A 17,013-nucleotide genomic window follows, 5' to 3' on the forward strand; every position below is an offset into this window, starting at 1 on the left:
AGCAAAAACCCTCAGAGAATGCTGTAATATGGTACTTCTAATGTTCTGTGGTATGCTATCTGTTTTAAAACAAGTAGTTTTTTTAAGGACAGTCTTACTAGCATACCAGCACAATGCAATGCCGCTTGGATGCACCTGCCAGTTAAATAATCTCACAGATGCATGTGCTGTTCTTGCAAAGCAAAGCCAGCCCTAACACAACACTGCTCTTTTACTTGTGCTGTCTTCATTCATCTAGAGGACTGTCTTACAGGTACCATGAGCTAAATGAAGACAGACCAAGGGATTTTATCAGATGTCTGTGAGCTATAAAGATTTCCATGCGCTCCTTGCAATGCCAAGTGAGAGGAGAAATCAAGACAGCAGAGCCATAAGCACCCTTTAAGTGCTGCTTATACAGTCTTCCTAGAGCAATGGCATTCATACTAGTCACTCTGCCCAAGAGAAACCTTGACACCGGTACATTCTCTCTTTTGCCACTGAGTCCTGAAAGCCATTCAGTATTTCACAAATAAATTAATGTAAAGTAACAGAGAAGAATAAGTCTACCAGAAGAAGAAGTATAACTGAATTACCTTGGGCTCCATTTACTTATTTCAATGTATGTATCTGTGGTCTATTACAGAACAATTAGAAGTTATTGGCAACAATGGAACCTTAATTGCACCTTAATTGATTTAAATATAGCCTACATGGAAAATTTCAATTAATTGCAGCAATATGAAAAGTTTGAAATTTTTGGATTTGAAAGAATTTGTGTTTTGGAAGGAAAGATCAATGCAAAAGTCAATTTCTAAGAACTATTCTGATTAACAATACTCACGTCAGAATTTGAATTATAACTCCAAATTTTAACAGATTTGCTTTTCTGTGTTCTTCAAAAGTATATTTTGCACCATCTCAAAGTTCTAAAAACTTGTGAAGAGTAAGAAGATCTGAGTCAAAACAGCACTTGACCCATGTATTTGTAACTAGACCTTCATATGGCATGCATACCCCATGTTGATGTGCCATACAGGCCAGCGCACAGATTCTGGGTTCTACGTGCTAAGTTCAGCCAATAAAGGACATGGATACAATATAGCTTTTAATTTTAAAAGCTTGGCTGCCAGCATCAAGCTGTATGAACCATTGCTTTTAACTTCGATAGTCCCATACTGATTACCAAGGTGGCAGAACCACGGAGGGAATTTATTTCTCTGAAGTAGCTTGAAGTGCCCAAGACACCCCATGGCCTCCATTCTGTCATTCTTCTTCTATAAGTGGCAGACCACATTTTGTTAAAACACTTTTGAAATTGTAGGTATTGAATGCTTTTTCGCTCAGAGAACAGGTTATTGCACCTACTGAATTTTTGTTTTGGGGAATTGGACTTGAGTGCCTACAGCAAAACATCTTGCTCTTCTATTAGTTACTGCAACTCATCAAAGAGTTTCAAGACATGTACAACTCTACCATACAGACATCTTTCTCCTGTCATGTCTTCTGCTCTGGAGATACTTGACTCTTTCTAAAGTCTATCATCAGAGCAAGCCCTGAGAGGGTCGTATAGTGAACATTCTGTCCATTGATGGAATAGGAAGAAAAAGAAACTGTGTGGACACTTGGCAGAAAGTTTTCAGACATTAAACATTTTATTAGGATAGAACACTGCTGTGTGAATATTCATTTCAATTGAAACTATGCAATTCAGCTGAACATTATAAAATCCTTGCCTTGTGTACAGTAATATTCTTTTTATGACTTTGCCAGACAGCTTCTGTGCTCATAAAGGATGTCTGAGATTTCTTTTTATTATTTTATGGTGAACTTAGTATCCTGAGGAAGCCCTGCTTAAATCTCTGCATCATCAAGTAGATATGCATTTGTACTTCTGAATCAGACATTACTGCTCGGTAACAAAACATTAAGCCTGACAGTAATGCATTATTGAAAAGTTTGAGATGCCTGCATGTGGTTTTTAAGGAGCTGTACTAAAATTATGATTAAGAGCACTCTACAGTCTTCAGGAACATTTTATAAAGAGCAAAATGTAAAACTCATCAGGAAACCTTTTATCTTTTTTAAGCGTATTGTTTTTGTTTGTATGTGTTTGAGAAACATCTGAGAATCCCATTTTACACTACACCTATCTACCTGTTTGTTGTGGCTAGTATGGCTGCAGCTGACTGAGACACATGAAGCCACTACACTTTAGAAAGCTGAAAAGACACTTTCCTCACAGGGGGGAAATACAGATCTTGACATATTGCTGGAAAATTAAAGAAGTGTTTGTTAAAGTCCATGACATTCTCCATAAAGAGGACACTAAGAAGACTCTGGAGAACACAGAGAGCTTTACTGCATGCATTAGCATTGTAATTTCTAAATAAACTTTCCTGTCCTTAAAGCCATTTCTCTATGTAAAGAGGCAGATGACATTTGGGGGTTATGTGTACTGCACAGATTCTGTACAAATTTCAGCAGAAATTCAAGAAAAAATCACAGGGCCAGCACAAGAATTTGTAGCTAACGCCAGGTAAAAAGATTTGCAAGTGCAATTCAAGTACCAAACAAGTTTTAATGTTGGTGAACTGCTTTTTTCTGCACATAAGACCAGTCTGGCAAATTTTCACCTGCAGAAATGACAGCATTTAATCAAATAAATGCACACGACTTTTGTTTATGGTGCACGTGCTACTACAGGCTGAAGAACAAAGGAAGGAATTAGGAAAATTTTTTAGTGTGAGAACAGTTTTTCGGAAACCACTTTGGACGTGGCTCTAGTCTTTGAAGTGACAGAATCCACATTTTTCACTGTAAAATGAAGACTTGTATCCTCTACTTCCAAGGCACTTTATTTTTCAAATTCCTTCTGCAAATAGAAGTCAAAAATTTGGACAGAAGTAGCCACCCTCAAGATTAAAAAAAAAAAAAAAAGTATAATAAACAAAGTCAAGAGATTTGTGTGGCAGGGAGAAGGTATTTGGTTGACATGGTAAAACCGCGAGGGAGAGGAGTGGAAGGTGGCATGAGGTAGAAACAGGTTTAGGGTCTTTCTGGATGGCTTGAAGTAGTGGGAGAAGCTTAATCCAAAAAGCAGGGGGAGGGATTGTTGAGGTATACCGTGCTCTGCTCCAATTACAGTATCTATGAACTTCATGACCGTAGAACTAAAGGAATATTTACCCTTGACAGATAGTGGTCAGACTGGGTGCATACTCATCGTTAATGGATCTCCACTTCCCTCCCACAAGCTACGCTAATTCTGTTAAACTCGTAGGCAAGCTCCTGATATTTCTGCTCCTCTAGTTAGCACTAATGCTTGCCTCCTAATCAGAGGAAGGGAGAGGAGACCAGTGTCTACTCCACGCAAAGGACATGCTCTTTCTCACCACGCTGGCATTTGGATCAACAGCAGTTAGTTAAAAGCCTTGACTCTCTGGTGCACTGTGCTGTCGGCAAGGTTCTTGCTTCCACCTTGCTATTTCTCTACTGTTTACCTTGCTGCTATCTCCAGACAACACATTTGTCTTATCACTTCTGAGCTCTTCTTTAGCTGTTAACTGAGGGTTTTCAAGAGTTTCCCCAGGATTTGTATGTCAGTGTATGACACTTTCTACTACTGCTCCACAGTTGCTTTGGTTTCCCCTCCTCTGCTCTCTCCCCAAGTCTGTAGCTGCTTTAAGTGACCTGCAGTCCATGGCAGCTTGGGGTTTTGGTTTCTTGCCTATGCTGTGGGTGGTCATCTGCTCACCTGCAAAACAAGTGCAGATTTGTGGTGGTTTTATTCCTTAGCATTCCTATAATGATATCTATGTCAGGTCAAGCATTTGTCTATGTGTTTGATTCTAATAGGCAGATCTTTACCTATCAGTTTGTGCAGGGTTATAATTAGCACCTGCTAAGGTACAAGGGGAAGATTCATCATGACATAGGAGGGATCCCTTTCCATCCTTCTTTATTCTCTGTCAATTTCTTGGTTATCTTTACAGTTTCTGTAATCTTTTACAGAAATCTTTTACAGATCTTTTACAAGATCTTTCCATTGTTTCATGACTATTGGTAAAGATGCGCTCACAGGTACCAGGACTGGTGCTATGCCATGGATGCTCTAATATTGTTCCACATGGTAAGAGAACAAACTTGTAATCATAGTTTTGCCCAAGCGTCTTCTAGATTGCCAACTCAGTTTTGGGAAGTGATCTAACAGTCATTCAAGCAAACAGGCTTGTTCTTGACTTCTTCCAGGTTTGTCTACAATTTCCTTAGTATGTCTTTCTATTTAATTGCTATGTTTTTATCAGGGCTATACAGATCATCAGTTTTCACTTTAGGCAGATATAGTAATTATTCCCTGGGTGGTTCTGCTGCCATGAACATTTTAGACTGTAGCTTTAGGACGAAACCTGCTACTGTTGGATGCTACTTTGTCTACCTGTTAGTCATACATCCCCTGCAGCGACTCTCACTTTTCCCTTGGCTGCTACCAAGCTTCAAGTCCTTCACGCTGTGTCACATGAGAGGGTTCACCACTTATAAAATGAACATGGCCCTTTTCTTTAGTAGCAGAATGGTTTATGGAGGTGCTGTAGCGAGCACTGTGGCCACATGCTTCCTCAAGGCTTCGTCACATCCCTGTAATTGCTGCTCTTCCCTCCCTAGGCTCCGTGTCCCTCGCTGCTGGTTTTGAGAGCTGGCTGGGGCTTTACCAGTGTGGAGAGAGGTGGGAGCCACCGATCACAGCCACAAGCACAGGACAGTCATTGAGAGGAACTATCCCTTTCTGCTATTCAGCATGTTACCAGGAAAAACAGGCATGAAATTAAAAGGGCAGCTGACAACAGTGGGAAAATGGGAAGACAACAAACAAATATGAAAGACAGAAGACATGGTTTACCTGACTAAATCTTGGGTTAGAACCATTTTGGAGCAAGAAATCAGAGTGGGTGTCAGAGACGTGACAGGCTATGTGGCTTGAAAAGCTTCAAAATTTTAGTGGGAGGCTTCTTTGAGATATAGAGGAATAGACACTCAGCTTTCAATTTCTGGGTGCCTTGAAATATATACATATATATGTTAACAAAGTAAACAGTTCAACAACAACATTCATTTTGGTCAAAAATATAAAAATTCTACCTAGATCTCATGGAAAAGTTGAGGCACGCCCCATGACTAACACATCTCTGGGCCGTGGAAGCCATCAGTCTAGACCCTGAAGCTGTTTTCTTCTAAGATCCCTGACAGCAGAAAAAAGCGTCACAGAGTTGTTAAAAATGATGACACTGTGCTCTTCAAGCTTTGATTTGCATTCACCTGCAACAACCCGGTACAGTGGTAGAGGATTCACTCAGCTGACAGCAGAGTGACAGACTTTCATAGGACTGTCTGCCTCCTCCTAATTTGCACCAGCGTCTTAGCTCATCTCCCTTTCCATGGTCTCTTTTCCTTCCCACTCCCGAGGTCACTGGCGTTTCCTGGACAAGATGTCTGTCAGCTCAGCTGTGAAACCAATAGCCTGCAGAGCAATACGGCAGGCAGATATGTGTCTAATGCTGCTGCAGCAAGCCTCGCCGCGACTCCTCTGTCAAAGGCACTAGGCAGCACAGGAAATAAAGAGAGATTTGTGGAGAAAAAGAAAAATCAGACTTCCAGGTTAAATCCCCTTGCCATTACAAGAGCTTTCTAGAACTTACTTTTCAGTGAGAGAAAGCAGGTTTTCTTTCCTTTCCCTTGTCCTTGTTTTATCTCTTCCACTGCTGGAAGGATTCCCATGTAGAATGCTGCAGCCTCCTTTGTGTACCTCATCACTTGAGTATCTACCTCGGCTGCCGGAATCCTCAGTAGCATCTTGTTTGTTAGCTTGCCTGGAAGAACAGGTTTCTCCAGACCTACCCACAGGTCACTTTCTGTCAACCACAAATTTATGTGGCTGTTGGTACTTTATAACACCAGGTAGTAGACACTTGTAGCACAGTCTCTCTCCCCAAAACATAGAGGTATGATGCAGGTGTGCAGCAAAAGAAAGCTATAAGTGTCTAAATTATACAGAAAACACCTAACAGTCAAATTGGTATCTCTTAAGTTCATAGAGATTGTCAAAATACCACACTGAGGCAGAGGGCTTCAGATGTTTTGAAACTAGCGTGAGGAGTCCCAAAAGCTAGTTAGCATCTTGTGTGTTGGAAGGAATGTATGGAGGTTCAGAGAAAGAAAACAAAACGAATTATGATTCCTTCTCCTCTCCTTTCTCCTCCTGTGGTCATTTTTTAATGTGTCAGTTTTAAAAATACAGATTTCCAACCATCACAGTAAACGAATCTTTATAGCAAGCTGTGCATGTATTCTTTCATATTCAGCAACAGAAAAGAATAAATTATGTCTTCCTGCAGAATCCGACAGCTATGGCACTATGGAAAACTTACATATTAAAAAACAATACAGAAGATTTTCTTCCTTTTTTTTTTCTTTTAAACCCTATCAAGCATGTGAGTTAACTCTTTTAACATTTCTACAAATGCTAAATACAAATCTGCACAGAAAAAAAGTCTTAACATAAAAGTTCTATTTTGAAGACCTTTTTTATAAAGTTTAAAGGATGGAACTGCTCTCCCATAGTATAAATTTCCCGATGGCAAGTGTCGTGTCTAGTCAGATCTGTACATTTACAAGCTCTCTACTGTTATGCTGAGCATTAGCACAGATTTACAATCACCAGCTATGTTACTGTATAGCAAGGCATTAAAGTAGCTCTTCCACTTGAGTATGCAATGGGATGGAGTGAACCAATTTAATTTAGATAATAGATCCCTGAAGATCAGCAGACGAGACCTCTTGGAACACTGTCTTCCCAGATTACTGAGTGAAGCTTGATGTGAATGTCTGGTCTATCATTCTTCTTCCTATAAAAGCTCTCCTCACTGGCAGTGCGACCTGTCTGATGTCCTTGTTTACTGCCACAGAGACTATAGGGTCCATGAGGGAAATCCCTCAGCATCCTTTTATCCAGTATTTCATGTTAAAAAAAAATAAGAGCACTTTGCATAAAAAGCTGTATTTCCTCCAGCCAGTGAAATATACTCAGGTAGTTTTCTTCCTGAATTTTAGAAAAATTATGTCTACAATGATAAGAGGACAAGGTTATGTTTTAATTTAAAAGAACTGTACAAGAGCTCTGGGCACCCTGTTGACTGTATGTCGAAGGACAGCATTAGGTGGATTGAAAAGAATTATGGGTATGGCACATCTGTCCCAGCCAGCTACCCACAGCTCCATCTTCCCCACAATTTGCCCTCTCCCAGCCATTCAACTGTATTGTGACTTGGGCATTGACTTCTGTCCCAAATTCTCTTTGAAAGCAGGACCTTGCTGTGAGACTTGTAAGAGGATGGGGAACGAGGGAAGCTTCAGAACAAGCTTGGGTACAAGGCCAAATTGTACTGAGACCTCACACACTGATTGTCTCTGAGGACCTCAGTGAGCTGTCACAGCAACTCTTCCAGCAGCAGGGGTTTATACAAAGTCTGTGTTGGCCAGTGAAGGTTAAGCTTGGAGACGAAATCTTCTCTCCACGAGAGCTTTAGTAGGACCTCTCTCCTTCACTTGGCTGCTGGGGTTTTTTTTCATGCATTTGGGTTAATTTTCTGTCTTTGAGATTGTCTTTGAAAGTTCAATCTGTCATCTGGTTGAAACTGGATGACATACATGAAGTTAGCGGAGAGGGACAGACAGGCAGATGCAGCAAGGTCTTACAAGCATCATCAGCTTAGGAAACCAAAACAAAAAGTCAGAAATCAAATGAGTGTGAAGAGCGTTGAGCAGTATGACCTGGAATAGCCCACCAGTGAGTAATAAATTCCCATTCATCCATCCACAGCTGTGATCCAGGAGCTACCTTCAACGATAAGAGGCAAAGGGTAAAGGGTGTTGTTGGGGAATGGTGTGGAAGGAGAACAGTGCTCACTGTCTAGCCCAGGTATATTGAGTAAAGCAGAGCCAGACCCCACCGTGGTTTTATTCTATCGATCGGGAGTATTTAGGGTAGATCCAGTCCCACCAATTGTGCAGCTTCATCACATGCTTTGGGGAGGAGAAAAAAGTTATGCAATAAAACTAGAAAATATGATTGAAGCTACCAAGCTTTGCAGCAGGCTAAGGAGGAGGTTTAATATCAGAAACTACTTCAGTCTCTTTTTCTTAAAAAGGCAACAATTAAAAAGAAGGTTTCTTTAGACTTTTTTCTTTTAGTCCCATAAGACATAAAAATTAAAAATATTCCAGCTGAGGGGCCTTATCTAGCTCTCATTTCAGGTCAAAATTTTTATGTCCTGTTTTTATTTGCCTCAGTTGGTTCTACTGAGGGAGAGGATAGTGTATCTCATCCTATAATATATACATGTTATAAGAAATAAATATTGAATAAGTTGCTTTAAAATCTCTACACTAGTTATTTAGAGTATCTTTTCTTCCAAAACCCTTTACAATAAAAGAATAATGAAGTCTTTTTGAGTGAGTAAACTGGAAATTAGGGGATAATGCTAGTAGCAAGCAGAGCTTGTTATGGACCAAGATATATCTTTCCTCTTCTGAAAAACACAACATGTTCTGTATGATAGGACTTTCAAAAACATCTGGTGGTTGTAATATGCTTCGTCCACTGAACCAACTCTTAAAAACTTCTCTAGTTTGAAGCAAAGTGAAGATGCAGCTCTCACCCTGAAGAAGGTGAACATCTCTGAAATATTTTTACTCTTAAAACCTTCTTAGGTAGAAAAGATTTTGGGGACAGACTCTTTAAAAATATGCATAAATCACAGAAAACTGCATGGAATTAATTTTATTTACTGCAAACCTATCTGTGTTTTAAGTATTAGACATAAGGTTGCTTCATATGTGTGGTTTCTAAGGTTGCACAATATGGATCAGAGATTCCTCTGACTTTCTATCTCTTTCACGAAGCAAAAAACATTACACTTGCTACAGATAAATAAATCCTTATCCTTTGAGACAAAAGATGAATATTTAACACAACTGTGCAGCCTCAGAGATCTACTATATGTGTTTCCTTGTTGATACCTGTATGGTGTGCAACTAAGTGCAATGATAAATAAGAACAGAGGCTTCACAGAGGGACATTAGACACAATATTTCTCAATAAGAGAGACCACTGCTTTGTTTCAAGACCTCTCAAACTAAATGCTGTTTTCATGTTAAGTTTTATATTTGACTCTGTCTCTTGCAAAGTTCTGGCACATTCAGGGAACGCACAACTGAAAATGCAAAACTCAGCATTTCTCCTCAGCACACTTGACACAAGTCAGCATGGCTAATGCCAGTCTGTCAGTCCTTGCTAGTTCCAATAAACATCTCTTCAAGGGGCTTCATTCCATACTATAGACAAGAAGAATAAAAAAATCCCAGTAGAGTTACTCAGTTATGCTTGGCGACAACTGATGGAGAAGAATTGCCCTGTGCTGCACAAAGGAGCTCACAGATGTGGAACAAATGAGGCTGATGTGGCAGGCACCTGTGGCACCTGCAGAGCACGTCGGGGCAGAGGTCTCTGGATTACCATTCCACTGGAGACAACCTGAAGTCTCTGTCTGAAGGGAAGACAGCTTACAAAGAAGAAAACATAGAACAGATATTAGCCCTAACAGAAATACTTTTCTCCGGCAGCACTGCAGGCGTTATCTTTTCCATTTGTTATTTATCTGTTCTCTCGTGGGTGAAGTGTCACCTTGAAAACCCTATTCCTGGTTACCTGTTACTATCTGTTGCTTTTCTTGCTGCGATACTGTCAGCACTTCCAGCACTATACTAACTTGTGCATCAGCATTCAACATTGGATAACTGAGCATTCCATATATTTGCTGTTAATAATCCGGTCATCTTTTATTTCAGGGCTGTCTCAGACTGTTAGGAAGCATTCTTCTGTTCAGCGACTTTCCTGAAGTTTGCAGTCTTCTTAAAGGCATATTCCAACACAGTTCCTTCATTTTTTCCACGCTGGGCAGCCATACTTGTGTTGTTTCCAGGGTGCTGCCTATGGTGGACCGTGAGTTCTGAATGCCGTTCTACCTCAGGGCTAATTTTAAATGCATTTTATGTTAGTCCTCATTTTCCACAGTATCGAAGTTCTGTTTACTATTCAAAACTTCAGGCAGGGGCATTTCCTTTGCCCAGCAATAAGCACATTGCTAAGAGTTAATTCTGAATCTTTCTGTAGGCTGAGGGCTTTGTCTCAAACTGCAGCTCGAGTCTCATTTTGTATCTGAACACACCTTCCCAAAATTATCTTTGAAAGTTAAACCAGTCATTAACTCCATTTTTACTTGTGTGTAATATCTTGTTAAATACCACGTTGTTTTTGGGGCTCATTTTTGTGCATTGCTCATATTTTGAACATAGCCTGGTGGTTAACCACCTCTACTTGACTTAGCAAAAATAATGAAAAACAACAGATTCTTCCGTACCATCTACTTTTCAGAAACATGAATGCTTCTGCCCGTCTTCTTTTCCGGATAGCACTGACTCCTGTCAAAATGAAGGAATGTCTGAAGCTTCTCCATTAGCCTTCTCCGTTTCCAGAATTTCAGCTCTCAGTGGAGGATGATCTACTCCTTTTTTCCCTTACAGCAGGGGTAACAGTTTCCATTCCTACTTTGTCTGCTCTGAACTGGTGCCTGGCTGCGGTCAGCGTCCCTTGCAAGGCCGTTGTGTGACCTCCCTCCCCCAGGCCGAACGTCCATCCCTGGCCTCAGCCCTCCTAAGGAAGCCGTTCTGCAGAGGGGACCGCATCAAGGTCCCCCAGTATGGGCTGAGGTATCTCTATAACCAATGCTTACTGCAAGAGGAACATGGCAACGTGAGGGAGATTTGGGTTTTCTATTTGTATGTAAATACATCTGCCACCCTTCCCTCCCATGTAAAGGCAGTGCTTTTAATGGCACAGAAGCAGGAAGTGGCTAAAGGCATGTTGCCAGGCTATTTTTTTCAAGTTGATTAATCATTACAGATAATCTGAATATAGTTAATGAAAGTGATGAGAACCCAGAAGTTGCATGTGCTCTGACACGAAAGCTAATTCAGCTGAAGCAAAAAATGGCTTAAGAAAAATTATGCAGGTGATGTACCTGGCCACTCTTGTTCTTGTGAAGTCGCCAGGTATCCTACTTGTGATTTATTTATCCATAAACAAAACTTCCAAATCTCTATCCTAAAACACTTGTCAATTACTCAATAATATTCACAACTATGATTGCACTTTTTTTTCAGAGAAAAAGACTCAAATTAAATGCTGCTGATGAGAGCAGATATCAGAAAAAACTTTCCAGAGATATTTTCAAGTTATATAGTTTAAAAAATGCAAAAGATTCTGCAGAAACAAACAGTTGTGTCTTCCTGCAAATTACTGAACAACAATCTGGTTCTGCCAAGGTCTAATCAGAGTTTCTCCATGATTGCTGGAAAACAGCATTTTTGCAACATTGCAGGTTTCCAGGGGTGTGGTAGTGGTGGAAAGACTTTGCTGGTTATGTTCTAAGTTTCTGGTTGGGGGAATCCCCCCCCTCCCCATTTCAGATTTGTTCTGTTCAACATTGGGTTGTTTCTGCTACTGATGCCGTGATTCACTAATTTCCCAAATGCTGGGAGCATTTGCTAGATGTCTCTCCTATGATGCACTGTTTTCCCCTTGCTGCCTAAATCCCATAATGTGTCACTGAAGTCCCGTTATTGGATGTGCATTATGGGAAACGGTGGGTAGAGAAGATCTTGACACAATTCTATTCTGCAATTAATGCCTCAAATATTTTGATGGGAGTTGTTCAAATGACAATTTCGTATTTCTAAATCAAAGTTCAGAAGTTTTGCAGAGTTATTTCAATCATTTGAAATGAACACAAATATTTAAGTAAGACAGAGTTCCATTGAATTGGTATTCTCTTTTTTGCCCGAGTTAATTTCTGTTTTAGAGCCATAAGAGGGGCTGAAAAATTCCATTGGCACTTCTATCAGCTTTGTGGTCTTTTCAAATTCAAATTAATCCAGAAGAACAATTTTGCTGGAGTGTGTCCTTTCCTACTCACTTATTATTTTAATTGCCTATATTGAAACTTTATTTTAGGATTCATGAATTTTGCCACTTTGGTGACAAAGGGCCAAATTCTGATCTCCCTCTTTAGTGGTAAATGATACTACTCTGTTGACTCTATTGCAGGTGTTCTTCCTTTGCAGAGATGTCGGTGAGCCTGGGTTTTCTTGCACAAATCAGAAATGCCAGCCACTCTGGCACTTCTAAAAACTCCATCTCTGTGCCTGCCCACTTCTCATTCAGCAGTTCAAGACTCCCTTTCAGTCGGCCTTTTGGTAGGCCGAAGTAAATCAAGCTGGATCTGGGTCAAGTAATTTATAGCCACTACACTCCCAGTTTTCTTCCTTCCCCTCCCCATTCCTACTGGCACCCGTACACACAAGATGAAGTAAAGAAGAATTTTAATCAATGTATGGGCATTACAAGGGATTCCTGTAACAGTGGCATTCATTCTTTCTGTCCTCAAGTCCTCAGGAAAGGAGGGTAGTAACACCCAGCCTGTTGAGGTTAAGACAGTGACCTGTCGTCCTCTTGGTACATCCAGGGCTTTAATGTCAGTGAGGCATATGCAAAGGAGACTATTTTTATTGTTACGGTTGAAAGAAGAATACCTTAGTATCTTCTATCTTTTTCTTTTATTGTTCCCTAAGATTCCCACTGAAGACTGGCTGCTTCACTGAATTGGGTATCTAGGGGGTCTCTGTCCATTTTCTCAGTTCTTCTCCAGAATTACACATAGCACATTCCCTCTCAAGGAGAGTTTGTTTTCTTCTAAATGAAGAATTATTCACCACAGCTTCCAAACATCATTTATTCAAACTCTCTTGAAACGTATTGATTAGGATGTTCAAAGTGAGTGATTTTTATCAGTGAATAAATCCGCCCTGGGGAACATAGGTGTCTGCTGAAGATGAGACTTGGAGAGTATCCCAAAGCATTCTCAAGCACACGAGGAAAAGATTAATTATATCTGCCCCCAAAACGGCTGTGGCTAGAAAGCTGGAATTGCACAGGGAGACTGTAATCACTATTGTCCTGTTGCGCTCTAGCAGAAAACAAAACAAAACGAAACAAAAAAACAAAAAAAAGAAGAAGACTTGATTTGGAGGAATAAAAAGGTTTTGAAATCTCTCCAGCATCTCATTTCCTCTCCCTAGGGGTGCAGAAATTCCCACTCATCCTACGTGTACCCGACACTTTTGATACTGCTCTTATCGTTGCACATTTTCCACCTCCATGAGCACTGCAAGTACCACTGCTGTCTCAGTGCACCTTACCCCCTCCTCTGCTAGCGAGGCAGTTGTGGCAGTAGCAGCAGTAACAACAGTGGTGGGAGGTGCAGCAGCAGCAAACAACACTCCTTTTTTTTTTTTTCCCCCTTGAAAATTTGGCCTAAAAATGTGGAGATGCTTTATAAGCAGGGCTAATTTGTAATTGGCAAAGTAATTATTCTGTTAAGGTATTTCAACAGGAACATGAAGCTCCGCATGTGTGCATGTACGTAGTTTTCTGTAGCCCTGCAATTAGCAGAACATAAGCTGTTTAGTGGGCACCACCGTCACAAAAACTATTCTACAGAGTAAAGGGAAATCTAGATTTTAATCAAAATGAGATAACGATGACTCCCATTTCCTGGGAAATGTCAACTTTTTAACCACTGGCACTGTGCACGTTGATACACTACTGCTATGTCCTGCAGAGGACATATTAGTAAGCGCAGATGCTTTCCACAGCCAGGGCATAAAGCAATCCCCGTTTGGCCACGCTAGTTCCCCTTGCTGTCACAGCAAACAAAATCAGTAACGCTTTCTGCTCACTATGAGATTTTTCTGGGAAAGAAACTGCCTTATATAACATCACCTTAATTTTATGCCCTCACTCCGCAGCTTGCCTTTCTTCCTTGGGCTGTGCAAATATCATATTTCTTTTGCACAGTGTCCAACTGCTAGCCAATTCCCATGTCAGTCTAGAACAGGCCCGGTCAGGAATTTTTCAATTAAACATTAATTAGAAAAGTCTATGTTGGTCAAACCCAAAACTGACTGCTGAAGCAATTGTTTTTGACAGATGTCCTCTTAAAAAAAAAAAAAATCTTTTAAAGAAAGTTTGGAAGTTGTCAAAGTATCTCACTGAAGTGGTTTTGTTTTGTTTTGTTTTGTTTTGTTTTGTTTTGCTTTGTTTTGTTTTGCTTTGTATTAATGGAGGCCAGTTTTTCATTTAAAGAAACCTTTGGTTTGAAATTAATCAATTTATATTGGCAACTGAAATAAAGGAATTCCAAAACCCCAATGTTTTAATGAATCCAACCAAATTTCCACATTTTCTATTGAGGAAGGGTTATTATTTTTTTTTCACTATTCAGGGCAGAAACATTTTTGAAAATTCAAAGGATGCTCATGGGACAGGACAAATCTTTCTCTTTCTGCCTCCAGACTGGAACTGCTCAGGATTCTGTGTCAACTCATTCCTAGAGACCCCAGCAAGTTGGAAGTAGAATACAATCCTTTTGTGATAATATCAATTTCTGCTTGCCTATAAACCACTAATTTTCTAGATTTAAAAGTTGTATTCTCCTTTGGAATCCAATTTATCTTGTTTTCAAGCAGTTGTGCTGAAAAAACCCTGAGTGCTTCCACATGAATAGGGAAAACTGCTGTGGTATGACTAAAAATGGGAAAACAATTCAGAGGAGAAATGAGAGCTCAAGTTATAGAATTTGTAAATAGTTGGTTGGGAAAAAACCAAACCAATATTTAGAGAATACATTGAGAGTTCTTCTTGCACCCAAATCATGTTTGTATTGCTTTTTATGATGTGAACAAGTACCTTAAATTTTGCTCTAATTAACTGATTGCTACTGATTCAGTAGGGTACACCTGGTTATTTTTCCCTCATAGCAAGTTATGTATTTATCTTAAAGTAAATACTAACAAAAGCTTTTTAGGTTACCAAAGCTTTTCCACTTAATAAAGCAATTATACTTGAATGGCAAAGAGTACACACAAAGGCACTGGGTTGTGCTCTTTTCTCTAAAGTAAATGCATAGTAGCTAGAAGCAACTTGGTTATTCTAAGTAACTGACAATGAGAAGAAAAAAAGAATATTTAGCAATTTTGACAATTTAATCTCTTCTGTTGCAACCATCTAGGCTACCTCTCCTAATTAGCTCATCCCCTTTTGAGTACATCAGTAGACAAGCAGATGATTGACTGAAGGTATGGGATCCTCTGGGGATAATGGGAAAGAAAAGCTAGAGATTTGTTCAGTCAAGTAGTGTCAAATAGTCAAAGAGTACGCAAAGAATTATAATATTATAATATCTGATATTGTATTATAATAATTATAATATCTGAGGCTTAAGGTAAACCTGTGCAAAAAGAAATCTTATACGTGAGAACAGTAAGTTGTCACATAATTACTTCTGCCCATGCCTACACAGATTGAGTGACCACAATCAAATTTACTGAATATTATAATAAGGCATTTACTCCTGATTGTACCTCAGCACACGAACTGTCTGGAAGGTTTCCTGTCTGGACAACCACATGGGGCACGGATGCAAAACTGAGTGGTACACAGTGACTGCTGCCTCAAAAGTTCTGCTTCAAAGATGTCTTTCACAAGACAGGTATCTATTATTTGCATAGCTGCTTTCTAGGGGTGTTGAATCATAAATACATCTAGGAATTATTAGTCACCATTTACCATGCCTTTACTCTTATACTGGAAAAGCTATATAAACTTGTATTTTAAAATGAGAAGGTGAATAGTGAGCAGCGAGCTTTACATGAGCTGATGGAGAAGAGGGGTAATTTAAAGAGAAGCTGTAGTGCACATCAAAGAGTAATCATTTTAACCAGTGACCCAATAAAGCTGCCTAGGTGTATTTCTGGTTTAACTCCATCTTAGCTATTGTAAAGGAACAGTTTGTTTGGTAAGAAAGCAGCTTTATGCACTTGCATAGAATTTCCATCACCTTCCCAGCGCCTGAGATACGAATCAGGTTCCCAAATAACCTTGAAAGGAAGATGAATTTTGGTTTCCTATAACTGGTCATATCAACATAAAATCAAGTGCATAAGGGTCTGGTGGGTTTTTTTGCAGAATTACACAGGAAACCACCAAGAGAGGATTTAGAGCACAAAGTCTTCCTGAATCCCCCAGATGTCCCCAGTTAGAATTGCATACACTTCATATTAGATACAGATAAAGGGCCAGGGTTTTTTTCTTTGGGTTTTTTTTTCCTCTTTTCTTTTATGATGGGAGAAACGGGGGGAAAAAAGTTCTTAACACAGAATGGATAGCCCTTGCATTTTTTACTCCTATGAAGAATGAGGGAATGGTATAGGACTCAGATTTTTGCCTCGTTTGCTTGATAGTCAAGAAGCTTGATACTGAGAACTGAGATGTCAAGTTGCTATAGAACAAGCAGAAGCAAAGTGAAAAAGAAGCAAACTATTTTTATCAAAAGCCAAACAATAGCTTGGATACACTGTGTTTCCTAAATGAGTCAGGATTACTCCTGGGCAAATGTAGAGGATGGTTTACTCTCCACTCCTTGCTCAAGAGAATGACATATGCCATGATACAGGACATATCCGATGATACAGAACATGTTCTATAATATAGGAGTTTGCAGGTGCTCACCTTGGTTTCCTTTACAAAAGCAGTTCTGTCAGCTGTCTCAGCTTTTTCTGTTCCCTTTCTCTGTGCTCCACCCTCCCTTACACTGCTTCATTGTTATTCAGTGAGTGCTTACGCTTCAGCCGCAGATGAGATATCTACTGTAGGGCTCTAGTGGCTGTTCGTAGACGCTTGGCAAAAAGAAGGATGGTTTATGCTCTATCATCATGTCAGGAAAGTGCGATTTGAGGCAGTGAGGTTCAGAAGCCATGTAGTTTTAACAGACTGACCTCAGATTTCAGGAATAATCTCAGTCT

The sequence above is a fragment of the Rissa tridactyla genome, chromosome 3, assembly GCF_028500815.1.
Source record: "Rissa tridactyla isolate bRisTri1 chromosome 3, bRisTri1.patW.cur.20221130, whole genome shotgun sequence".
Lineage (NCBI taxonomy): Eukaryota > Metazoa > Chordata > Aves > Charadriiformes > Laridae > Rissa > Rissa tridactyla.